This window comes from Xenopus laevis, chromosome 3S (genome assembly GCF_017654675.1).
Source record: "Xenopus laevis strain J_2021 chromosome 3S, Xenopus_laevis_v10.1, whole genome shotgun sequence".
Classification (NCBI taxonomy): domain Eukaryota; kingdom Metazoa; phylum Chordata; class Amphibia; order Anura; family Pipidae; genus Xenopus; species Xenopus laevis.
Genome location: NC_054376.1, coordinates 82,799,507 through 82,825,129, shown reverse-complemented (window position 1 = coordinate 82,825,129; position 25,623 = coordinate 82,799,507). Strand labels below are relative to the sequence as shown.

General features: G+C 36.5%; 1 pseudogene; it reads right to left on the bottom strand.

The window, feature by feature from the left end:
- Positions 1-3,329: 3,329 nt before the first annotated feature.
- Positions 3,330-22,555, bottom strand: LOC108713126 (annotated as a pseudogene).
- Positions 22,556-25,623: the final 3,068 nt, after the last annotated feature.

The following is a 25,623-nucleotide window of genomic DNA, read 5'->3' as shown; positions in this document are numbered from 1 at the left end:
GGGGAAGGCAAAGAAGCAAATGTAATGAAGACTAAAAAGTCAATATATAAGAAACTTACAATAACTGTAATCAAGAAAACATCTATGGCACTGCTGCGTGTATTTACACCCACTTCTATTAAATGGCCTGGCAATTAAATTCAACAAAACGCAGAACTGGATATATTAAAGATCCTCTAATTACAGATTAAGTAAAAGGAAATCCAATATAATGCTCCCCCCTCCCCCTGAACATCTTCTCTTACTTCATGTCACCCAGAGTGGAGTTCCTGTGCACTCCGCAGCCAGTACTCCTGGCTATCCTGGACACTGCACATGCACAGTAGAGTAAATATCCTTACGCTACAGCGCATGAAGACTAACTGCACAGCACAAAGGATTTCTGGGATATTGGGCAAGCCAGTGGCGCATCATGGTAGAAGCAGCACCCCGGACTGGGTTCTTAGGTTAGCAATGGGGTTCGGGGGGAACCCCCAGTGGATTTCCCTTTCCTTGTCCTTTAAAGGGGGTTGTTCACCTTCAAACACTTTTCGAGATCAGTTTGTTTCAGGTAGATCACCAAAAATAAAGAATTATTCCAATTACTTTTACTATTTACTATTTTCTGTTTGTGACCGTTTTTCTAATATTGAAGTTTTATATTTCACCTTCTAAAGCAGCTCTGGGAGGGGGGGCGGTCTCCAACTCTGTACTAAATTCATACATTTAGGGGTAGATTTAGCAAAGGTCGATGTACAGGCTCTTTAAAAATTCAACTTTGACCATTCGCCATCTAAAACCTGCAGAATTGCTGTTTTAGCCTATGGGGAACCTCCTAGAACCTATTTGGAGTCAATTGGTGGACGATTCAAATGTGCTATTATTTAGATTTGTACAATTCGAATTTGATCAAAAATGGACCTATTTGAACAAAATGGACCTATTCAGCCAAAAAAACCTTCGATTTAATTTCGGTTGGTCTTTTTGAATTTCAAAGTTTTTCAAATCTGAAATTCGACCCTTGATAAATCTGCCCCTAAGTTGATACCTTTCTTATCTTTGGTCCTGCTTAGTTGCAAATATTCCACAGAGCACACTGAGAAATGTATCAACTAAGAGGCCCATTTATCAAAGGTTGAATCTAGAATTCATGTGATTTTTATTTTTACTCTAATAAATTTGAATGTGAATTCATGTGATTTTTATTTTTACTCTAATAAATTCGAATCAATTCGAAATTCGATTGGGAGGTTATTTAAGAAAACATCTAAAACTCATAAGAATATTACCAATCTTAATTCAATTAAACTCGAATCGTGTTTTTTCTCCAAAAAAACATTGAATGTCAGAAAGGCTATTAACATCTTCCAATGGGTCACTGGAACTCTCCCATTGAACTCGGCAGGTTTTAGGTGGCGACTAGTTGAATTGGGATTATTCCCAGGGTAAAGGTTTGATAAATCTCGAATTTCAAATTCTAATCGAGTTTGGATTATTCCCAATTCGAATTTGTGAATTTTGACCAAAAAAAACTATTAGAGAATTTGAATTTACTATGCAACTCTTGATAAATCTGCCCCTAAATGCAGCAAATTGTAACATGTCCGGAATGCTCCTGGATCACTGATCGGCCAGACTCAGAGGCTAAAGCCAGGCACATTAAACTTTAAACTTAAATTTTGGAAAACGGTAAAAAATAAAAGATGGAAAGTATTTGAAAAAAGTGTTTGAACAACTCAACTGAAACAAGTGTTTGGAAGGTGAACAATCCCTTTAGACAGAGTTTTTCACCTGCTCCGGTAACAGACACAGAGTTGCAGTCTTGATGCCAATAATATGATAAAAGTTATTGTCTGAATGTGCGATCATTCTGAGCTGTGTGTGCTTGTTGTATGTCAGCCCTTTAGTAAGGATAAGACTATAACGTGGTAAGAAACATGCCATGCTAGATGCATCTGAGAAACATTATTATATTCAAGTAGGTAAAATAGCATTGAAAATGGTGAAACTAAAGGTGGCCATAAACGATAACGATTTTTCCTGGAAAAAGATCTTTCATTTCAATACACATGTGTAGAGATGAATCGTCAGATATACAGGTAGAAGCAATAGAATTCTACTTGTATCTGACTATTTAGCAGTGGCCTTTAAAGGCACCCGATCAAAAACTGGGCCAACTGACGAGCCAACCAATATCCAATTCTTCTGCCGATATCAGTTGGCTCGTCTCCCGCCATACACGCACCGAATATCGTATGGAAATTTTTTTGATACAATAATATTGGTGCGTGTATGGTCACCTCCAAATAACACAAGATCATAGTCATTCACTCAAGTGGAGACAGATGGAATCAAGACAGTGCCAGAAAGAATAACATCAGTAACTGCTCCAAGAATATTTCTTTAAGTGGAACAATTGGTAGATAGGTAATGTAAAAGATTAGGGGAAATGCTTTTATGGAAAATACCGTTAAATAAAAAATACATTAAATAAACCTGATAGGACTATTTTGCCTCCAGTATGGATAAATTATATCTTAGTTAGGATCAAATACAAGGTACTGCATTATTATTATTACAGAGAAACAAAATATATCATTTTTTAAAATTAGAATTAGAATTAAATGGGAAATGTCTTCCAGTAATTCTGAGATTTCTGGATAATGGGTTTTACAGATAATGGATCCCATACCTGTACTAACTCTACTTTCTACATAATAAAAAAAAAACTTTTGTCCTGGTACTCTGAAAAAAAAATTCTGTACTAAAAAATAGTGCTATATTCTTACTCTTTACGGATAGGATGCAGGAAATAAGATCAGAATCTGTGCATTACTTTCCCAAGACTCAAAGTAAGATCGATGACCATTAATCATTTTTTTTATGATTCATCCCTTTAAAAATGACAAATCTTGTGAATAGAGCTGTCTCATCATCCCGTTGTATTGTGTATCCTCTGTTTGTAAAATGCTGCGTAACTGGCTGGTGCTGTATAAATAAAGGATGACAGGAATTTTGGCCACAGTGTGATTGATAGTCATTGTATATTGGTATGAAGTTGTGTATAATAACTCTCACTCAAGTTGCAAAGACACAATGCAGTTAATATATATCACACTGCGAAAAAATATATCAGAATGTGTCAGCTTTTCCTTTTAAATAATGCACAGGCTGGATACATTTGGATCTACAAAGTTTAAAAATAGTTTGAGAAGACACTTTATTTACATAAATAAGGCAACACAGGACATTTTATATGTATACAGTAATTTATATTTGTATGTTTTTATTTGTAAATTTGCCTTTCGATTGTAATACAATTTTTCACATGCAGAAACTGGCTCTCCTCCCTGTAAATACATAACCAGCATTTATTTACTCAGTTTGATGCAAAGAGTTTCCAGAACAAAATTGTGGCTTTTAAAATAGTTGCTGACCCATCTTACATCACGTTATTAGTTTCATCAGTATGGACGGAGCTATAAACAAACAACGCTGTGCTTGATAACCGGACAGAGGTGCAGCAGGCATAAATCAATAGGAAAGTTTAAATAAATAATCACATAGAAAGCTAAAGAGAAATTGTTCAGTTATTCAACCGAATATATTCAAAGTCAAGAAACTATTCACAATATACAGTCATATACACGTTTGTTTTTTCTTTTAAAGAGCAGCAAATACAGTTCAATGATGCCTTTATCTTATATCTTATATTCATTCATTATATTCGACCAAAACATATTTCTATGTGTTAAAAAATGGCAGAATATTAAGTGCTAGGTATTATGCCTGAATTCAAATCCGTTCAGACTAGGAAATGCTGACCATCCCACGCTAGGTATTACAACTTTGACAGTGGAAATCCTTCATACGTATCTTTTTTTAGTTTAATCCAGTCATAAAGAGACTGAACAATAGTTTTCTCTTGCGACAAGACCTGGGCAGCTCTCTTAAGCTTCTCTTCATTCCTGTCTAAGTATCGCATACCATCCATTTGTAGTAGGCCAAGTTTTTCCTTGCGACTCTCATCCAGTGTTATATCTTCATTCATAACTGGATTGAAACGAAAATAGGTATCTGATTCTAGCAGAGCATCCAGTGTTTTATGAACCTCTGTTATTATAAAAGAAAAAGAGTCAAAAAGAGCCAAGCCTTGACTTCAGAAATCCTTTTTATTTGGTCGATTACATTTTGTAAGCTGGCTCACTGTTCTCACTAACAGAGTTTTTAAATAATATAGGTGGGGGGGAGCAATACATGGTCTTAAGTTTGCTAATTGTCTGTTAACACATAGCTACCAATAAGCAGATAGTATTTCCTTTCAGCTGTTTGAACACAAACATCTGATTGGTTGCTATGGGCTACATAATATGTGGGTGGATTGCCCACCAAATCAATAATGGTCGTAGTCACAGTTAATTATGTCTCATGCCTATAACTAGTCTTATGACATAAGAGTCAGGAGGTAACTTAAAGGAACAGTTTAGTGTAAAAATAAAAACTGGGTAAATAGATAGGCTGTGCAAAATAAAAAATGTTTCTAATATAGTTAGTTAGCCAAAAATGAAATCTATAAAGGCTGGAATAATTGGATGTCTAACATAACAGAACAGAACACAACTTCCTGCTTTTCAGCTCTATAACTCTGAGTTAGTCAGTGACTTGAATAGGGGCCACATGGGACATAACTGTTCAGTGAGTTTGCAATTGATCCTCAGCATTCAGCTCAGATTCAAAAGAAACAGTTATGACCCATGTGCCCTCCTCTTGTCACTGATTGGTTACTGCCTAGTAACCAGTCAGTGGAAACCAAGAGAGTAGAAAGTAGTGTTCTGGCTATTATGTTACACATCCAGTTACTCCAGCCTTTATAGATTACATTTTTGGCTGATTAACTATATTAGAAACCTTTTTTATTTTGCACAGCCTATCTGTTTACCCAGTTTTAATTTTTATACTGAACCATTCCTTTAAGACTTCAGTTATCAGCCTGTAATATTCTGAAGTCATACAAAAATCCTGAGCAAGAAGCATTTCAAAATTCTAAATAGGCTACAGTTTGATGTAGATTGATACTGTATGATGTTAGGAGGTATTGCAGGGATTATGAAAAAAATAGAGAATATATCATAAAACTACTATGTTGTGAAAATATAATATAAAGTAATATCAGCTTTATCTCATGGAAATAAGAAACTTTGTATATATAATCAATAAAAAATTCTGTACCATTTCTGAAATAATCAAATTAATCTTCACTATCCCCCTTTCCGAGTCAGCCTACATGCAGTTATTCTGAAACAATCAGCTCTAATACAATGTCTAGGCAAACCGAGCCCACATCATTGTATTTGATCGAAATGTCAATCAAAATCTGACCCTGATCCCTGCATGAAGAGAGATCTCTCGCTGAGAGGTGAAAACTGAAGAGTAGCTTGATTGTATTTAAAAAGTTCCTTATTTCTCTGTGATGAAGCTCATATTTAATGTTTATTTTCACAGCAGATGTAGCTGGTGACTGCATCTTCCATTAATTGTAGACAAAAGAATAAAGCTGAAAATGAGGTGGATGCAAACTAAATTTAATATGTACATTAGTCTATACTGAACAAGGCATATCCATTACATTTTTAATTCACCCAAACCATAGAACACACACACTTTAACATTTGAAACACTTTATAATTCCAAGATCATCTCAACTACAAACCTCAAATCAGTCAAACCCAGGACAGCCTCTAATGGTTTGTGGCCTCTCCTGCAACATATACAAAAGCTCATAATTCCCCTTTTTGAGTGGTTGTCAACACAGCAGTTAGCTCTGCTAGATTCATAAGTTTAATTTGTTGTCTTATTTCTGTTGAAGAGTAGGCACTAGGAAGTAGGGCAGTAACCATTACTTTGGATGATCCTTAATAGTTCAGACAGTTAATGCAGCAATACACACTTATCCTTCAGGGACTACTAAATTACACTACAAAACAAAATTATAAAAAGCCTGATCAGCATGTGCATCAACTAAGGTTTCAGCTGAATAATATATTGTCCACTCTCAATACTGAAATACAATCAACCTCTGCCTCTGCTGAACAAGCAGCACAGAAAAAACCGGACAGTTTAAAACACTTAGTCATTAATACTACTTATTATAGGTGATAGAAATGGATGAATATATATCTCTAAAGAGAATTGAAAAGTTCTAAAGTAAATGGGACACTGAACAGGTTACATAGGCATGCATTATTTGATCTATATTAGTAGATTGGTAGCATTGTTCTTACAATGTATTATTAACAGCTCAGTCACTGCATGAATTTCGTTTCTATAGAGCATAATGAGCCTCACCAGATACAAAGATCTATAAGTATTGTAATGCTGATAGACTGCTTGCATAAGGCGGCACACTTTAGTATGGAACAAATCTTCATTGCAAGAGGCCAAGCTAACACAAAATGAGCAGTGGAAAGTATAAAAAAAACACTTATTTTCCCCCATTCTTAGCCCTTTATCAAGTTTGCTACATATATGTAAAGTATATAGTAATATCTGGAGATTTGGCATCAGCTAAGAGAAAGTTTTACTCTTCAAAATTACTCTTGCTTTTAATTGGTCAATTTGCAGGGAGGCTCAGCATACTAAATAGTGACACAAAATTACCCATGAAGTCAGCAAATTTGCTTGTTTAAAGTTCATATCAGCCTGTATATTTGAAAATGGTAGTTACAGTACTTTCCTACCACTGTATTTCAAAACATCCTTCCCTATCTATTATTACTTTTTTTTCCAATTCAAACGTATGGTATAAAGGTGGAAGTGACCACTATCTAGACCGTAAACTATTAATAGAAATAAAATAGTTCTTAGGGGATTTTAAAAACATCAACTTGAATTATAGTAAAGTATGAAGTACAAATACAGGCAATACTAAGTGTTAGATGTATTTTACAACAGTTCAACAAATGACCTGTCCTATTGGGAAGTAATTGTTACAAAATAAAAGAGAAATCTGGTACCCGATATTACTAAATAAAAAGAGATGAACATATAAACAAAGAGTATATACCTACAGGCACATCAAGAATTAAAGCACAAGTCTAAGGATCTCATTATAACAAACACAACTTTAGTATTTACCTTCTGTATCTGTAGCACTACTAATTACATGTGAAAGTTTGGTTTTCAGGCTTGTGTGAGTTGTGGTTGCTTTCCCCGCGCTTTCAAAACGTCCTGTCCCAAGTGAGATCACACACTGAATTTTCGCATTTGGCCACAAGCACTTACATTCATGCAATGCCAGAGCACATGGGTTATTGATTAATAAACCTCCATCCTGTAAAATATAATATGGGTACTTTAAAATTAAAGAATAATATTTTTTGGCAACAATTTGCAATACACCCCTCCCCATCAACCCAATTCCAATCTAACTGTCAATGAATATCTGACTCCTGCTTGAAGACAGAATGAAGAGAAACAGATGCTGAGAGAGGGATAGTGAACATAAACCTGATTATTTCAGAAACTATGCAGAATATTTCATTGGTGGTATTTACAAAGTTTCTTATTTTAGTATGCTGAAGCTTATATTACATTTTAATTCTTAATTTTCACAATAGTTCCCCTTTAATTATTTGGTAAACTTTAGATCACATTCAAATATTTTCACTGGGAAATTATTAATAAGCTAAACAGATATTGCAAATCTAATCATACAAAAGAGGAGACAGAAGTGGCGGCAGTCTGAGTTGTGCCAGAAGGAAGAATAGAATGGCTACCCTCTGCTTGGAGCAAATCTAAATATTCACTGAAGAACGGCATACTTGGGAGGGGCATTTGACATGTCAAATATTACCTATAGACATTTCAACATTATAAAGAAAATATATTTTGGAATATGTTTTTTTTTTCCTTTTAGGGCTCATATGTACCGTTATTTGTAATGATTTGACAAATATGTTTTGTAATACAGGTATGGGATCCATTACCTAGAAACCTGTAATCCAGAAAGCTCCAAATTGCAGGAAATCCACCCAGTGAAGTACATTGTACTTGATCTTGACTAAGATATAATTAAATGCTTATTATAGGAAAAACAATACTATTTAGTTTATTCAATGTTTACATTTTTTAGCAGACTTAGGAGATCCAAAATAAGGAAAGATCCCTTATTTGGAAAACACCAGGTCCCAAGCATTCAGTATAATACATTCCACACTGTACAATGTCAGCTAAAAATTGTATTGCTCTGCTGTGTTACATCCAGCGCTATGCAATATGTTGGCGCTATATAAATACATGCTAATAATAATAATACAACCAAAGCAGCATTCAGACTCAACTCACAGAGGGAGCATTTATCAATGAGGTACAGATAAAAGCCTTGCACTTAATCACCTTTTCTAATCTGCAGGCTCCATCTTTGCGCAACTGAAAACACTTGGCTGCAGTAGCAAACTGCAGCCAAGTTTACAAGTGAACAGGTTTTATTTGGTGAGCTCCAACCGAATTTATAATATGTGTTTTCAACTGACAAATGTGTTTATAAAGCAAACCATTACTGACCAGTGATGAACTTACTTGGTGCAGGTCATTTCCAAGAACAAACTCTTGAAAAAAGCCAGGGGCAGCAGAAGAAGCCCTAATCGCTTGCCACAGTGTGTGCTGACAGCCTCCCATGTAAGGAGATTTAATACCTGGAAAATGGTTGTAGTTTCTGAAAACAAATGCTTTTAGTGGCAATCCTCTGTTCACAATTGTACTCACAGCAGAAACCTGTGAAAGGTAAAAAGGCATATTTATACATATTGTGCATTGGTTCCAGTTATTGCTACCCCATTGTAAATATTAAAACTAAAGATAAAAATAAGTATGTGTTATCCTTGGGATAATATCAAGCATTTGAAGCTACAGTAAATCACCCCTAATTTGAATTTGACTAATGCACGAGGCACTGTATACAAGGTACTTAGCTGAGATACTCCCTACAGAACCTCCACTCCTGCTTTTGCAATTTGAAGCCCTAATGCCTAGATATGTTACACCAATTCTGAGCAGCAATCCACAGCATAGAAGACAATAGCTATATATACATTTATATGAAAAAGTTTGGGAACCTCTCTCAGCCTGCATAAGAATTTACTCCATTTTCAACAAAAAAGATAGCAGTGGTATGTCTTTCATTTCCCAGGAACATCTGAGTACTGGGGTGTTTTCCGAACAAAGATTTTTTTGTGAAGCAGTATTCAGTTGAAATTAAATCAAATGTGGAAAAGTGACTGTGCAAAAATGTGGGCACCCTTGTAATTTGCTTATTTGAGTGCATGTAACTGCTCAATACTGATTACTGGTAACACCAAATTGGTTGGATTAGCTTGTTAAGCCTTGAACATCATAGGCAGGTGTGTCCAATCATGAGCAACGGTATTTAAGGTGGCCAACTGCAAGTTGTGCTTCTGTTTGACTCTCCTCTGAAGAGTGAAAGCATGGGATCCTCAAAGCAACTCTTAAAAGATCTGAAAACAAAGATTGATCCGTATCATGGTTTAGGGGAAGGCTATAAAAAGCTATCTCAATGGTCAGTTTCAACTGTAAGGAATGTAATCAGGAAATGGAAGGCCACAGGCACAGTTGCTGTAAAACTCAGGTCTGGCAGGCCAAGAAAAATACAGGAGCGGCATATGCGGAGGATTGTGAGAATAGTTACAGACAACCCAAAGATCACCTCCAAAGACCTGCAAGAACATCTTGCTGCAGATGGTAAATCTGTACATCATTCTACAATTCAGCATAATTTGCACAAAGAACATCTGTATGGCAGGGTGATGAGAAAGAAGCCCTTTCTGCACTCACGCCACAAACAGAGTCACTTGTTGTATGCAAAAGCTCATTTAGACAAGTCACAGTCATTTTGGAACAAAGTGCTTTGGACTGATGAGACAAAAATTTAGTTATTTGGTCATAACAAAAAGCACTTTGCATGGCGAAAGAATAACACAGCATTCCAAGAAACACCTTATACCTACTGTCAAATTTGGTGGCGGTTCCATCATGCTGTGGAGCTAGTTTAGGGACTGGGGCCTTTGTTAAAGTTGAAGGTCGGATGAATTCAACCCAATATAAACAAATTCTTCAGGATAATGTTCAAGCATCAGTCACAAAGTTGAAGTTACGCAGGGGTTGTATATTGTACAAAAAGACAATGACATTTATGCAGAGAGAAGCACAATATTCTGGAATGGCTGTCGCAGTCCCCCGACTTGAATATCATCGGAAATCTATGGGATGATTTGAAGCAGGTTGTCCATGCTCAGCAGCCATCAAATTTAACTGAACTGGAGAGATTTTGTATGGATGAATGGTCAAAAATACCTCCATCCAGAATCCAGACACTCATCAAACGCTATAGGAGACGTCTAGAGGCTGTTACATTTGCAAAAAGAGGCTCAACTAAGTGTTGATGTAATATCTCTGTTGGGGTGCCCACATTTATACACCTGCCTAATTTTGTTATGATGCGTATTGCATATTTTCTGTTAATCCAATAAACTTTATGTCACTGCTGAAATACTACTGTTTCCATGAGGCATGTTATATAAAGAATTAAAAGGAAGTTGCTAATTTTAAAGCTCAGCCAATGATAAACAAAACTCCAAAGAATTAAGAGGGATTCCCAAATGTTTTCATATGACTGTAAATGGCTGTGACCCTATACGTGAGTCTCTGGCAAGCTTTCTGCCCATCATACAGACATGTTGATTTTAAATAGACCACAGCACATTTCTCTTATGGACAGTGTTGCGTTAGGCTTTATACATACAGCTCTGACTGCACAATTTGTTTAAACATAAAGTTAGATTAACTAAGCTAAAAACACTAATTTCATTTTGTCATTTTCTTGCTTGCAGTGTGTCAAACCAGAACAATTATTTTAACAAGTGAAATATTTATTGTTTATAAACAGGTTTATGCCAGAAGAGAAGAACCTCATCAGAATGTTTAACATTAAGGGTCAGATTTGATTTGAAAAATTTAAAAAAATTGAAAAATGTATCTTCAAATTCAGTTACAAATTTCCTCGGTTGTGTTTTCAAACTGCTGACTAAGATCAATGAATGCTGTAATTTGTTTATAAAAATCTGGAGAGATGACTGTACATGGAGAATAAAAAAAAAGTGTTTCCTGTTAGAACTGTATAATCATTTTGGATCTTTCATAATGAAAACACTTATCAAGAACTTGATGCAAACAGCATCAGACATTCAGGAGAACAGTATGTCTGAGGCCTGAGTCAACCGAATTACTATTTGCTATTCAACATTTTATAAAGTGGTCTTTGTCTTTTACAGAAGCCTAACAGCATTACATCAGCACTTGATAAAGCAGAGTATAACAATGAATAAACTCCCCAATCTACGCTTGTATTATTCTAACTGAATAATTGATCTACTTAAGAGTAAGTGATGCTTTTTAAAGCAGAAGAACAACCCTCTTGCACAAACAGGATATTGTTCTGAAGCTAAAGGAAGAGAAAACTATTACTTTTCCTTGTCTAGAAAGATTTTTGAACATTAGAACTGAAAAGAGAGATAAGCTTCACATATTAAATGTGCTTAGTATTAAGTGATGGATATTTACAACAAGGCAATCTGTACATGCACTCACTCGGATAGCGTTAAATGACCTTAAGAGATAAAAAGGAACATAAAATCAGTAGCAGAGATGCACCAGGTTTCAAGGGAAATAGGTGAATTAATCTGTCCTATTCTGACAACCTTTAAAGCTACTAGTATGGCAACCTATTTGTGGATGAGATCCATAGCTTTTAGGGGTATACCACTTTAGTATTATACAGGTAGGTAGGGTCGAACTGGGGCCCACTTTGTTTGTTTTCCTGGTAAATTGGTCTTTTTAGTTGATGGTCAATTCGTACGATTGTATGATCTTTCAGATAAATTCGTGGTCTCACGGTGAGGATTGGATCTTTTAAAATCTCATCTATGGCCAGCTTTAAGTTGAGAATTGAAACCAGGATAAAAAAAATGCAGTAAAGCATCCAAACAAATAGGTGCCAGCATACCTTTTCAACAAAACATTAAAAACCCATTACTGTAATAAAGAAATGCCTTGGGCAAAGCATCTTAATAGTCTTAGAAACACTGGAACGTACAATACTTACTTTAGGACACAGTGGATTCCTTGTGGTTTCTACCATGATAGCAGAACCCATTCTTTGCCTTTTGGAGAGGATAGTCCATTAGCCACAAGTAATTTAAGCAAGTTGAATGATGCAGATATATAAGTATTTAGAAATGCTAATATCTAGAAAATTAATTTAAAGGTGTGGTTCATCTTTATGTTAACTTTTAGCATGTTATAGAAAGGCAAATTCTAAGCAACTTTTCAATTGGTCTTTATTATTTAATTTTTATAGTTTTATTATTTGCCCTTTTTCCAGCTTTCAAATGGAGGTTTCACTGACTCCGTCTAAAAACAAAAGCTCTGTAAAGCTACACATTTATTGTTACTGCTACTTTTGATTATTCATCTTTCTTTGCAGGGTCTCTCCTATTCATATTTCAGTCTCTTATTCAAATCAGCGCATGGTTGCTAGGGTAATTTGGACCCCAGCAACCAGACTGCTGAAATTGCAAACAGGAGAGCTGCTGAATAAACTATAAAACATAGGGGCAGATTTATCAAGGGTCGAATTTCGAAGTGAAAAAAAACTTTGAAATTCGACCTTCGAATAGGTTAGTCCGACATTCGAAGTCGAAGGATTTTTAAGATCGTACGATCGTACTACAATCGTACGATCTCGAATCGAACGATTCAAACGATTTAATCGTATGATCGTACGATTTTACAAAAAAATCCTTCGACTTCTCAAAACTTAGCCTAATACTGGCTATAGGTTCTAGGAGGTCCCCATAGGCTAACATAGCAATTCGGCAGGTTTAAGGTGGCGAAGTGTCGAAGTCAACGTTTTTTAAAGAGACAGTACTTCAATTATCGAATGGTCAAATATTCTAAACATTTTCACGAAGTCGAATTTAGCCTATTCGATGGTCGAAGTACCCAAAAATTACTTATAAATTCGAAGTTTTTGAATTTGAATATTCACTTCGGATTCACTTCGACCCTTAGTAAATGTGCCCCATAATGTAGACCAATTGAAAAGTGCTTATAATTAGCCATTCTATAACATGCCAAAAGTTAACTTAAAATTGAACCATCCCTTTAACTTATAGGTACTTATTTTGTTAATTAGTATCATTTGAAATTGTAAGTATATATTTTATCACTAATTAAGAAATAAATAAAAAATACAGGAATTATCAAGTGATACATACAGATCAATTAATTCTACAGTAAGTAGGGATGTTCCAAATCCAGGATTCGGTTTGGGAGTCAGTGAATCACTGGTCTTTAATAAAGGATTTGGCTGAATCCTTAACTAAATCCAATGAAAGAAGGGGAGAACATAAACTGTGCAGAAATAATGTTGATCCTTAAAGCAGAACTAAACCCTAAAAATGAACGTGGCTAAAAATTCCATATTTTATATAACGAACGTATTGCCCCAGCCTAAAGTTTCAGCTTCTCAATAGCAGCAATGGTTTCTGTGTTGCCATGTTGTAATTATCTATATTAATTACTAACCTGCCTTTATATTGTGCCGTTTATATTCTATGTGTACTGTATATTGTGAGTGGGTCCCTAAGCTCAGTAAGTGACAGCAGCACAGAGAATGTGCAGTGCATCAGCAGAAAAGAAGATGGGGAGCTACTGGGGCATCTTTGGAGTTACAAATCTTCCCTGCTAAAGGGCTGTGGTTGCTTAGGACTGGTACAGAAGCCCAAAACATAATGTAAAATATTTCTAACCTACTTCTTTAGTTAGGCTTTAGTCCTGCTTTAATTATTGTACATTAACAGGCAGATTTATCAGAACTAACCAAATAAAAACTCACTCTTGTTCTATTCACTTCTGTGGCATTTTTAGAATTCAATTTATCAATGGAGTTCACCATTTGATAAATACACTTAAAAATCCCATAGGAATGAAAAAAAAGTGAGTGAGTTTTATTGTGGTGAGTTCTAAATTCACACTTTGCTAAATCTGCCTCGTACATTAGATCCTGTTTTAATAAAATCCCATCATTTCTCATTCTATTAGCTTTGACGTATCTGATTTTAGTTATTATTACTGCTGCACTGTGATTACCATGTACCATTTCTTAGGTGGTCAGGTCTCAGCTCTGCTTGTGACTTATAAAAAGTCACCAATGAATAAAATGAACAGCTAAAAATGCAACACAATGTATGAAACACTTACTTGAGTATTTTCTCCCACACCTCACTGTCATAGTAAGCATGACTCCATCCCATTTTTACTGTTCCAAGGATAACGTTCTGTTTGAACACATCATTTCCCAATTTCTTATACATTTCTTCACACTCATCAAGTGGAATATGAAACAATCCTAACATAAAAGCTAATATAGCACCTGCAAAGGGAAAACACAGAATTTCACAGATTACATATAGCAAAACCTCAATTTTATATTCCCTGATTTTAAGTTTTTCCTCATTTTACACTTTTTTGTGGTCCCACCAATATATATCACATGATGTATGTCTAATTTTAGGTCTCATTAGCATTACCAATTCAAAGGCAATTGAAAACTATATTTCATAAACTCCTTACTGTACATTTTATATTTGATTGTGATCTTTTTTTGTGAAAACATGCCTCAAACATTTGGCTGAAAAAGCTATTTTGAACAAAATAATTATACAACATTTAAGCTGAATTAACGATTAAAATTTACAAACGTTTATTTGGTTTATATCTTTTAGTAGATACAGTACCTCTTGTTTCACACTGTAAAGTTTAATTAACTGGCAATGAAGGAAAAAATATAAAGCCATAAAAATTGTATCTAGATCGCCATCTAGTGAATAACCTGAAGAAAAAAACCTAGTCCTCAAAGTCTGTTTTTGTCAGAATATTTAAACAGCTAAAAATCAGTTGAATTCAATATACAGTATAACCCACAAAAGGAAATAAAATCTGAACAAGGATTGACTACAAATGCTGTATTTTATATGCTGAACTAATTGTACCAGGCTAGAAGTAGTAGTGATGTGCGGGACGGCCCCTTACCCGCGGGACCCACAGGTCGGGTGGCTTCGGGCCAACCTCACACCCTCGTCTCCTTTTAAATGCTGGCTTCCGACTTGAACTTTTATAGACGCACGCCTGCGTGCCCCTCCCCTTTTGTGACATCGTCGGCTGGACGGGTCAGCGCGGATCTATAAAAATAACCCGGAATTCGGGTTTGGGGCAGGCTGAGGGATGGCAGGTGTGCATTGGGTAAATCCCGACCGGCACATCACTATTCAGTAGCACTATAACCAGTAATTATAGGGAAAGCTGTGGGAGGGACTTGCTTCACCTGTATAGGGGGTCCACTGGTGACAAAATAGGGACACAGGTGACCTGCAGTAATTAAGTATGCTTTCAAGTTGTCTCCAGAAGCCCCCCTCCCCACTTTGATCTTGTTAGATCTTCTTATGTAGACACTGCACAGATCAATGTGATCTGTGCTGTCACTGAGAAGTTAAAGGAGAACTACAGCTTAACTAAAGAAGTAGACTAGAAATATTGTACATTATGTTTTAGGCTTCTGTACCAGCCCAAGGCAACCACAGCCCTTTAGCAGTAAAGATCTGTGCCACTAAAATGCCCCGGTAGCTCCCCATCTTCTTTTCTGCTGATTCACTGCACATGCTCTGTGCTGCTGTCACTTACTGAGCTTATGGACCCACTCACATTATACAGAACACATAGGGGCAAATTCATCAAGGGTCGAATATCGAGGGTTAATTAACCCTCGATATTCGACTGGGAATGAAAATCCTTGGACTTCGAATATCGAAGGATTTTGCGCAAATACTGCGATTGTTCGATCGAAGGAATAATCGTTGGATCGAAGGATATACTTCGACCAAAAAAAGTTAGGCAAGCCTATGGGGACCTTCCCCATAGGCTAACATTGGGTTCGGTAGCTTTTAGGTGGCGAACTAGGGGGTCAAAGTTTTTTCTTAAAGAGACAGTACTTCCACTATCCAATGGTCGAACAGTATTGCTTTTAGTTCGAATCATTCGATTCGAAGTCGAAGTCGTAGTCGAAGGTCGAAGTAGCCCATTCGATGGTCAAAGTAGCCAAAAAAACACTTTGAAATTCAACGTTTTTTTACTTCAAATCCTTCACTCGAAGTTAATGAATTGGCCCCATAGAATAGAAATGTCACAATATAAGGCTGATTAGTAAATAATTCAGAATAGTGGTACATGGCAGCTCAGAAACCAGCATAATTAGCATCAGAATTTAATAATCAGCCCTGTAGCATCTGCTTATATTACAGGCCAACCTCATTTTCTGCTTGATAATTTGCGCCGACCCCTAAGCTTAGTTTCTCAACAGCTGCTCAGAGCCCATTGAGCATGTGAGTGTCTCAGACACCCCCTGTGACAAGTTTGAAGTCCTGGATCATTGCGGCCACTGAGAAGCTGAAACTTTAGGCAGGTGCAAGAAGTCCAGTATATAAAATATGGCATTTTTAGCCACATTCATTTTTAGGGTTTAGTTCTTCTTTAAGCTGAGGGATCATGGAATCGTCAAAAACTTAGAAGACATTGAGTGTTACGTCTGTTATAGGTGCTGATGCTACACGGCTGACTATAATAAAGAACGTGCTGGATTCTATGCTGCTACTCGGTGTTAATCTACATTAATGACTAATTTGACGTGTATAATGAATATGATATTGTATACAATGCATAATACCTCTATGCTCAGGCAACTGTTAGCAGTTGAGACAATGTGCTGTGAAGCAGCAGACAAAAAGACGGGGAGCTGCTGGAGGCATCTTTAAAGCAACATAACTTGACTGTTTCCTCTGATTTATTCATTATAGGCACTGCATGTTTTTCTCTACTCTTCCTTCCAAATATAAAGTCTTTAGAACTGTCCTTGTCCCGATATAGTTTGTTTTCAGAGTAAGTAGGATCTGGAAGAATTTTGTAGCTCAAAACTTTAAATGCCCTTACGACAATAGACACACAGCAGTAGATAAAACAATGGGTGGGTTTTCAGACAAATATACACTTGCTGTTCTGAACAACCTATTAAATAGTTTGGAAACTGTATGTAACATGAATATGATAAAGTGCAGTTACACTGTTTATTAGAAGCATTTTATTAAGTATATTGAGGGATGTTCTTTCCATTCTTAATGGGGTCAGTACATTGATAAATGATTGATTCTATTGATTATTATAGTAAATGAAGTCCAAATTGGTGCATTTTGTAACATATTTAAAGTTAACTAACTTTAAATATGTTACAAAATGCACCAATTTGGACTTCATTTACTATAATAATTTACAGTTGTTGAACCATTTGCCTTCCTCTTCTGCCTATATCCAGCATTCAAAAAGAGGTCACATACCCCCTATTGCTCTGTGTGGCAACAATTGTATTATTATTGTTACAGTTTATTACCTATCTTTCTATACAGGCCCTCAGATTTTCATATTTCAGTTCTCTCATTAAAACTATTCCCTTGATGCTAGGATAAATTGGAGCCTAGCAACCAGAAAGCTGTTGAAATTTCAAACTGATGAGCTCTTGAATAAAGACTGGAATGATTCAAAAGCCCCCCCCCCAAAAAAAAGACCAATTGCAAACTGTCACAGAATATCACTGTTTACAAAATACTAAAATTTAATTTATTTATGAGATGCTCCTTTAAGAACTGAAACTTATTATAGTCTATTGATTATGATCTCATAATTTTTGGCCATTGCACCCAATATCGTACAATGATTCTATCCTAGTTAAAACCTTAGTGATAAAGATAAAAAGTGAATGTTTTCCATTTAACACAATACATTTTGTACCTTTACCTGTGCTAACTCCACAAATATAATCGAAGAGGTGATAGACAGGTTTGCCAGTCAGTTCTTCTAATTTTCTCAAGGTTTACTCCTCTGTAACATTTAACAGGAAATGATGATTAAACATTTAAAATCAACAGCAGTCCATGTTACAAGCAAACTAAAGTTCATTAGTTTTACTCAAGTAATACCATAACATTTCCATAAACTTTTCAACAATTTGTCACTCTGAATGGAGGCACAAAAGGTTGTGACTGTATGTGTGCCCGGTACCAGATACAAGCAGTTTGCTGACGGGAACAATTATGTGCTTATTATCATGCAATTTTTATGTTTGGTTACCCCTGAACATTGCAGATCTATGTTACAATATAATAAATAAACATCCAATATGTAAATCACTGCATCATCTAAATAAATAATTTGTTATAAAACATGTTCTCATACAATTCACTGTGCTCAAACACAAACCAAGAACACATACATGTTAGGTTAAATCAGTTTTACCTTGTTCCGCCACCATCGATAGTTAGAACTCTAATGCCTCGACCCTTAACAGGATCATGATAGCCAATTACAGCTGCTTGCTTGATTGGAGAGTTTCATCATGCACTTGTCGAAGCCTCAGCAAAGATGGAATAACTTTTTCCTGAAATAAAAAGAGATTAATAAAAATATTTTGGATATAGTTATTTAGTGCTGACATTTCCTGGAGTAGGAAATAAAATGCAACTGTATAACTGTAGTGTCATGTATCTCAGTAAGGTAATTGTTGGTGTAATTGCCAATCTAGCAGATAATGCTTGTGTATATCTGGTAACATCTAATATTAATAAAGTAAAGAGGAGGAGTTGTGTTCTACTTCAACGGCTCTTGCTTATTTTTCTGTTGATGCCTAGTACCCATAAAATAAGCTGGATCTGAAACTGACTCTTTGCTGGAAGGAAATACTGGGGGTCATTTATAAAATTCACACTGTGCATATTTTTTCGCAAATAGTTGTATTTCCCATGTTTTTTCCTGAGGGCTAAAATATTGCATTGCTGTACCCGTCTTTCCATTTTTATCAAATTCAAATCGTGAAAAATATTTGCGAATGAGATGGGTGTTTGCATGAGTGCAGGCACTGTGTGAGGTCATTGTGTGCAAAAATAGTGTTGATAGTAATTGACCTTTGCAACCTGCAAAAACTGTTTTGCAAATATTTTCTACGCAAAGTCGTGGTGTAACTCAAATGCAGAGTGTTCCCATATATATATTCACAATTTGTGATTTTTTTATATAAATATATTTATAAATATATTCACTGTGCAAACTAATCTGCCTTGAGCGAAATTTATAAATGAGCTCTAATGAGTTATCCAATTTCTAAGCAGCTCACTGTCAAACTGTCAAGCAAGTGTTGGCATATAACCCTCACTGGTGTGCATTCTTCACAAGGAGCAGCTGGTCATTTACTAGATGATCATTAACATATTGATGCATTTGATCTAAGTTGTTCTTGAATACACATGCGTCTGTCAACTTTAGAAAACCACAGAGACAGCATGGAGACATAGATGTGCAGTGCAGAGAACCAAAAAGCTGACCATGTCTGCTTTAAAGATCCGGTCATTTAGGGAGAGCATAATGAAGAAAACCAGCTGAGCTTTGAACTTGTATGTCTTTGTTAAGGGTTTGCTGGCCTAAAATATGTAGTATGTTGCACACCTAATAAATCACTTGCATAGGTAAACAGTTCAAAAGACTGGAAGAATGACCTAGAACTAAATACATTTTAGGATGAAGGCTTTACCTTAACTGTGACTCCTCTAGTTTCTGAGAACTCGAGTAGATGACAACTTAACTCTTCCACCCGACTGATGCATAATCTAAAATCAGAGGCTCTTCGAAGTGATTGTACTAATGCTCTTGTTCGGTTATCAACACTAACCCGGGCGATAATCTGCAACGATTAAAGAAGATACTGCAGTATGAGTGAGCCTTCAGACACTGCAAAAATGTGATCATTTTAAGATTAAAAAACAATGCAAAGTCCATGTTCCCTGTGTTCTGAGGTATGTTAGTGAATGTAGCTTTCTTTTGAGCTTGGCCCATGAGCAATTAAAAAATGTGATAATTTTAAGATTAAAAAACATTGCAAAGTCCATGTTCCATGTGTTCTGAGGTATGTTAGTGAATGTAGTTTCCTTTTGAGCTTGGCCCATAAATCATGCTTATTGTCTGCAGAGCACAGCTGATTTGCAGAGAAAAATAAAACCCACACCCTAGTAAACCCAATATCTTGCACAACTCAGAAAATATGCAGTTAAATGCTTCAGGCTTGTAGTAGGATGAATTCTTTATTTCTTAATTTTCTTGCACTAACTCCAAAAAGAACAGACACTCTCCTTCATCCCAAACCAACTCTTTTCTTAGAATGAAGGTGGTCATTTCAGCAAACCTGGAACAACAATCTCATTTCAGCAACTTATAATGCTGTTTACCCCAGTTCCACAACAGTTGACACTTCCAGTCATGAAATTGTAAATATTAAGACATGACTCAATAAGATTCATGGTACCATTGTGACTGGATAACACTTTCACACCTCTGATGAGTTTCATCTACCGAATTAAGTTAAATTAAACCACTGTGATTGGATGATGGATACTGTATTACCCTTAAAGTGGACCTGTCATCCAGACATAAAAAGCTGTATAATACATGTCCTTTTCAAATTAAATATGAAACCCAAATTATTTTTTATTTAAGCATTCATAGCTCATTTAAAAATCTCAGCTGTCAATCAAATATTGCCTGCCTAAGGCATAGAGGAGGAGCAGGTAATTACTTTCACTTTCCATTCAACACTTACTAGATGTCCCATATTCTGACTCCCTCCTCACCATTTAATTGTGTAACCAGGGCATGGGGATGGACATAAGATCCCCCGTTCTGCTGCACAAACAAGATTTTGAGATGATATAAGGCTTATCTTAAGAACAGCGTCCACAAAATGGCTCCTGCGTGCTTGCTATAATTTAGGAATTCCCAGACGTAAGGAAACAAGATTCAAATAATTTGAATTAAAATTTAATTCAATTTTAAATTTAAAGTTACGTTTGCTTGACTAACATGATAAAATCGGATTTGGAATCATTTTTTTGGGTGACGGGTCCCCTTTAAGGGTTTAAAATTCTGTATTATTCCTACCACTCGTTGAACTAAGCAACTTGGATGAGTGGGGAGACATTTTCAAAATTTTCAATTTACTTTAGTCTTCTTACTAGAGAGGTACAATAGTAAAAATGGGGCACATTTGGGGAATTCTGGACTTCAACCAGTGTAGAAAAAAAATATGTTGTTTCACTTGCAATTCAAAGAGTGGGGTTTATTTTGTGGAGTTCAGCATACCACCACATTCGCACCCACAGAACATTTTAGAGAGGTGTATAACCCAATCCAACACACATCATTTTGGAGAGATGTGTAATAAGGTTGCTTCCTTTAGATGAAGAGATTGGGTTATACTCTACAGCAAATCTATTGTTCCAAAATTTACCTACCTTTTCCCTCTGAAGGGAGAGCTTCTTGGCTCTGTCATCTGCACTTTTAGTTTCTTTGTTATCTTGCTCTCTTTTATCTGTAACTTCAAGGTTCTGTTCTTTCCCCTTTTCCTCAAAGGCTGGCTTTGAATCCGATCTTAGCTTAGGAACCAAACCTCCAAAGTAACTCCCCACAAATGCATGTACACTGTTGGATGGACTGGTAAGAAAGTTTGAGATGCTCTTTTTGGCAGAACCTGGTTTGTTATCAGGAGCTGCAGACTCAGATTGCATTTCATTTTCTTTGTCATTGCTCTGTTCGCTGTTTAAAGGTGAATTAAGTAGATGCTTTGAAGCCTGTGAAACATTTGTTTTCTCCATATCATTAAAGAAATAAAAGTTAATATGGTTAGCCAAAAAGTTGTAAGTCTCCCCAAAGTTTGTTGTAAAATAGCTTGCATGGAAAAGACCATTTAGTGAATCCACAAGTTCTTTTTGACTATTTATTGAACTGTCTGATGCAATAGAAGTTGCATTTCCATTGCTTCTCGATTCAGCCTGATTAAGAAGGGGATTGTCTTTATTTTCCTTACACTCACAACCACTGTTATTGGGCTGTGCAGCATCACCCAAATTGATATGGATGATTTTAAAGGGGCTGGGTTTAGCTTTGAACGTCCAATGCGTGAAACTAATTCATTGTGAGTGTTAGACACAGCTTTGGATACAGTGCCAAAAGTGTTCTTAATTCGGGACATAGACTTGTTTGTTGTTAATACACCCTTTGAAGAAGTAGTGTAAAAGTGTAAAGTTTTAGAGAACGCAAAACACCTGTGTTGATATTTATTGCTCTTCAGTGTCCTTCCTCTGTTAGCAGTGTAAAGATATTGAAAACTACCAAGGAAGAAGAGACGTGAATATAAATGAAATTTATTGTGATATGAGTATTTCCAGTCTTGCTTCCTTCACCCACTCCTTTGGGCAGACCATAAGCAGAAATAAGTATCCAAAAGCAGCAATACTGACATTACACGACATAAGATATTTCACCTGAAAGAAGAATAAAAAACAAACTAAAATGATCAGTGTTTTAAAAGAATCCACATTTTAATAATAACCCCAACTCTGTCACCTCTACTTGATTAGTGGCTTCTTAACCTTAGCCAGCTTGACCCTTTCTCAGTCAGCATCATGGTGCACTGAAAATCTACATGGAGTTCTTGCAACTTTCCTGCCAAGTGACATATCTTATCAGCATCTCTCAATTTCACTTTGCAAAGATGTTCCTTCAAAATCTAAAATCACTTTTTGAAGCTGGCTATCCCCATGACTTGGATGTCAGTATAAAATCCCTGCAGTAGACTTGGTTTTGCCAGCAATCATATTGCTTTACAGCTGCAGGTTGTAGCTACAGCTCAGTTCCATAGTGCAAGGACATATAGATATGCTTTTTGTAAACAATCCTCTAAGGAAAACTGCACATAGCTACTATTTCATATGCAGTCTCATTAAAGAATGAATGAGATAATAGTTTAAACTTATAGCTGCAATTAAATGGCACCTCAAACAGCAGCAGTCTCTGTATATTACCATATGAAATATGCGATTATTATAACTTCGCACACAAAAACATAATTCACAAATAGGACTGGTGGCCATAGACGCTCTTAGTAAACATGCCCTTTATGTATAGGTGATCACATGATCTATCTACTAAACCATAATTATTTACTCATGTACCCTATCCACAAAAATTGTAGGCAAGGCCAAAATGGGAGATTTTGGTTGTTCTGATGCCAGAAACCTTCAGAAAGTCATAAGTCTGGGCCAAAATGCCCAAATTTACCCATATTTACCTCTTCCCTGCTGCTAAAAAGTTAGGGGAACCGAAAAGCCGAAAATCTACTAATTGAACTAATACAAAAAACAGCTGTTGTTAATGTAACGGAGATCAGTAGATTCCAGTAGCCTATGTGTTCATCAAAGCTTTGGTGTATATTTAACGTTACATTACAACTACAAAGATTCAAATAGCCACATGTACCTTGCTATTTTAAAGCACATTGCAACATAAATGTGCACCCAATCCCAGCATGAACTATTACTTGACTACCTAGAAAAAGAAATCTCTGTCAAGGGACATGTATGATGCACTTGCTGACAACCCCTTCCCTGTAGAATGGACATCCCTGCACCCATTTGTGTAAAACCCCAGCTTGCTATGTACTAAGGATAAAGCTCTCCGAATACATGCTCCCCTAATAATCGTGTGCAAACCATGGTGCACTCCCCTAATAGTCCTGTGCAAATCACAGTGCACTCCCGTAACAGTGCTGTGCAAATCATGGTGTGCACACCTAATAGTCCTGTGAAAATCACGGTGCTCCCCTAATAGTCCTGTGCAAATCACAGTGTGCTCCCCTAACAGTCCTGTGCAAATCACGGTGCTCCCCTAATAGCCCTGTGCAAATCACGGTGCTCCCCTAATAGTCCTGTGCAAATCACAGTGTGCTCCCCTAACAGTCCTGCGCAAATCACGGTGCTCCCCTAATAGTCCTGTGCAAATCATGGTTTGCTCCCCTAACAGTCCTGTGCAAATCACAGTGCTCCCCTAATAGTCCTGTGCAAATCACCCTGCACTGCTCCAGCAGTTATGTCCATGAGGATTCAGCAGCATGTAACAAATCTCACTATAGTAGTGCTGTTCACATTACAGTGCTTTCCTCCAGCTGCCCATGTCACTTCATTGAAGCAAGGCTATGCCCAAGATGCACTAGGTACATTATGGAACAGAATTCCCCTAAAACAAGAGAATAGATCCCCTTATGGTCCCTTGCAGCCCCACCTCCACATTTTCCACTCAGAGCAGCCCTAACCTCATATAATCATTTATATCCAGCACCACAACAATTCTACATTCAGTTCTCCTTCTCTAGATGGGCCGCAGCTGCTTCTTAGAGTGATTCGGAGGAAATTGTTTTTGTCACAGTCACGTGGCATGTTGTGGGCGGCAGAGTGTGATGTGAGGTCAGGAGTGTGTTGTTTCTATGTCTGTCTGCCTGCTGTGGACCCTTCCCATATCACACCAGCGCATGACAGGCCGGGAATATAAACCGTACAATCATACAGGCTGCTGAGGGGAGAAAGTGTGATATGTACAGGGATGCTGGGGAAATATATATGCAGGGCTGGTGAAGTAGCTTAGTGTTTTTATATATATCGAATAAAGCTCTTCATTTTGTTTGACACATGGCAACCATACATGTATAGATATATATTTTTATGCACTAGGTATTATTTAGAAGAGTTGAATGGGTTTTTGTCTTTTTATCAACCCAAATAACTATGTACAGTAACACCATTTGACACACAAGCGCAATCTAAATCTTTGAAGCACCAAGTATAAGGACAGTGGCACACACAGCGTTTTGTCAGTTGAGTGATTTTTTTTTTTTGCTTGTGTGATGATAAAACCCTGGAAAATACCTTTAGTTAGACCTTTACATACCACTGATCCTGCCAATGCAATCACAAGTCAAGTGATTATTGTTCTTATTAAATTTGACATTGAGCATCTCTGCTGTGATTGTGCCTGCAGGGACAGCATGGTCACAATCCTAGTTTACGCAGGTATTTTTTAGCATTTAGTTATTCTAGCGTGAGTGACAAAATACACTGTGTTATTGTTCTAAAGCTTGTATAGATGTACATGGACTCTGGCCAAAAGAAATCACATCGGGGGGGGGGGGGATAATTAGGTTACACTGTTGATTACATTTGTTACATTTTATTACATTACAGTGCTTAAGTGCCTGCATCTGTGCCCTAGTCAAGTTTAGTTTAGTTGGAGTAGAAAACAAATCCCTATGCTCTCTAGTGGATAGCTGCTCTTTCAAACAAAAATTATTATTATTATAAATTATTTTTTTCATGGAACTCCTTTGTGAATTATAATATCCTGATATTTTACAATATGGGGTACATGTTATATATATATATATATATATCATTTATTGAAGCAAGAGTGATGTAGTGGCTGGGAGGCTGGGAAACAGCTTCCATAAATTACTTTTATGTTTGCCTAACTCCTGTAAACCTTGGTATTATATACTGCACCCAGGCACCTCTACAGCAAGTATTATAGTGTTTGTTC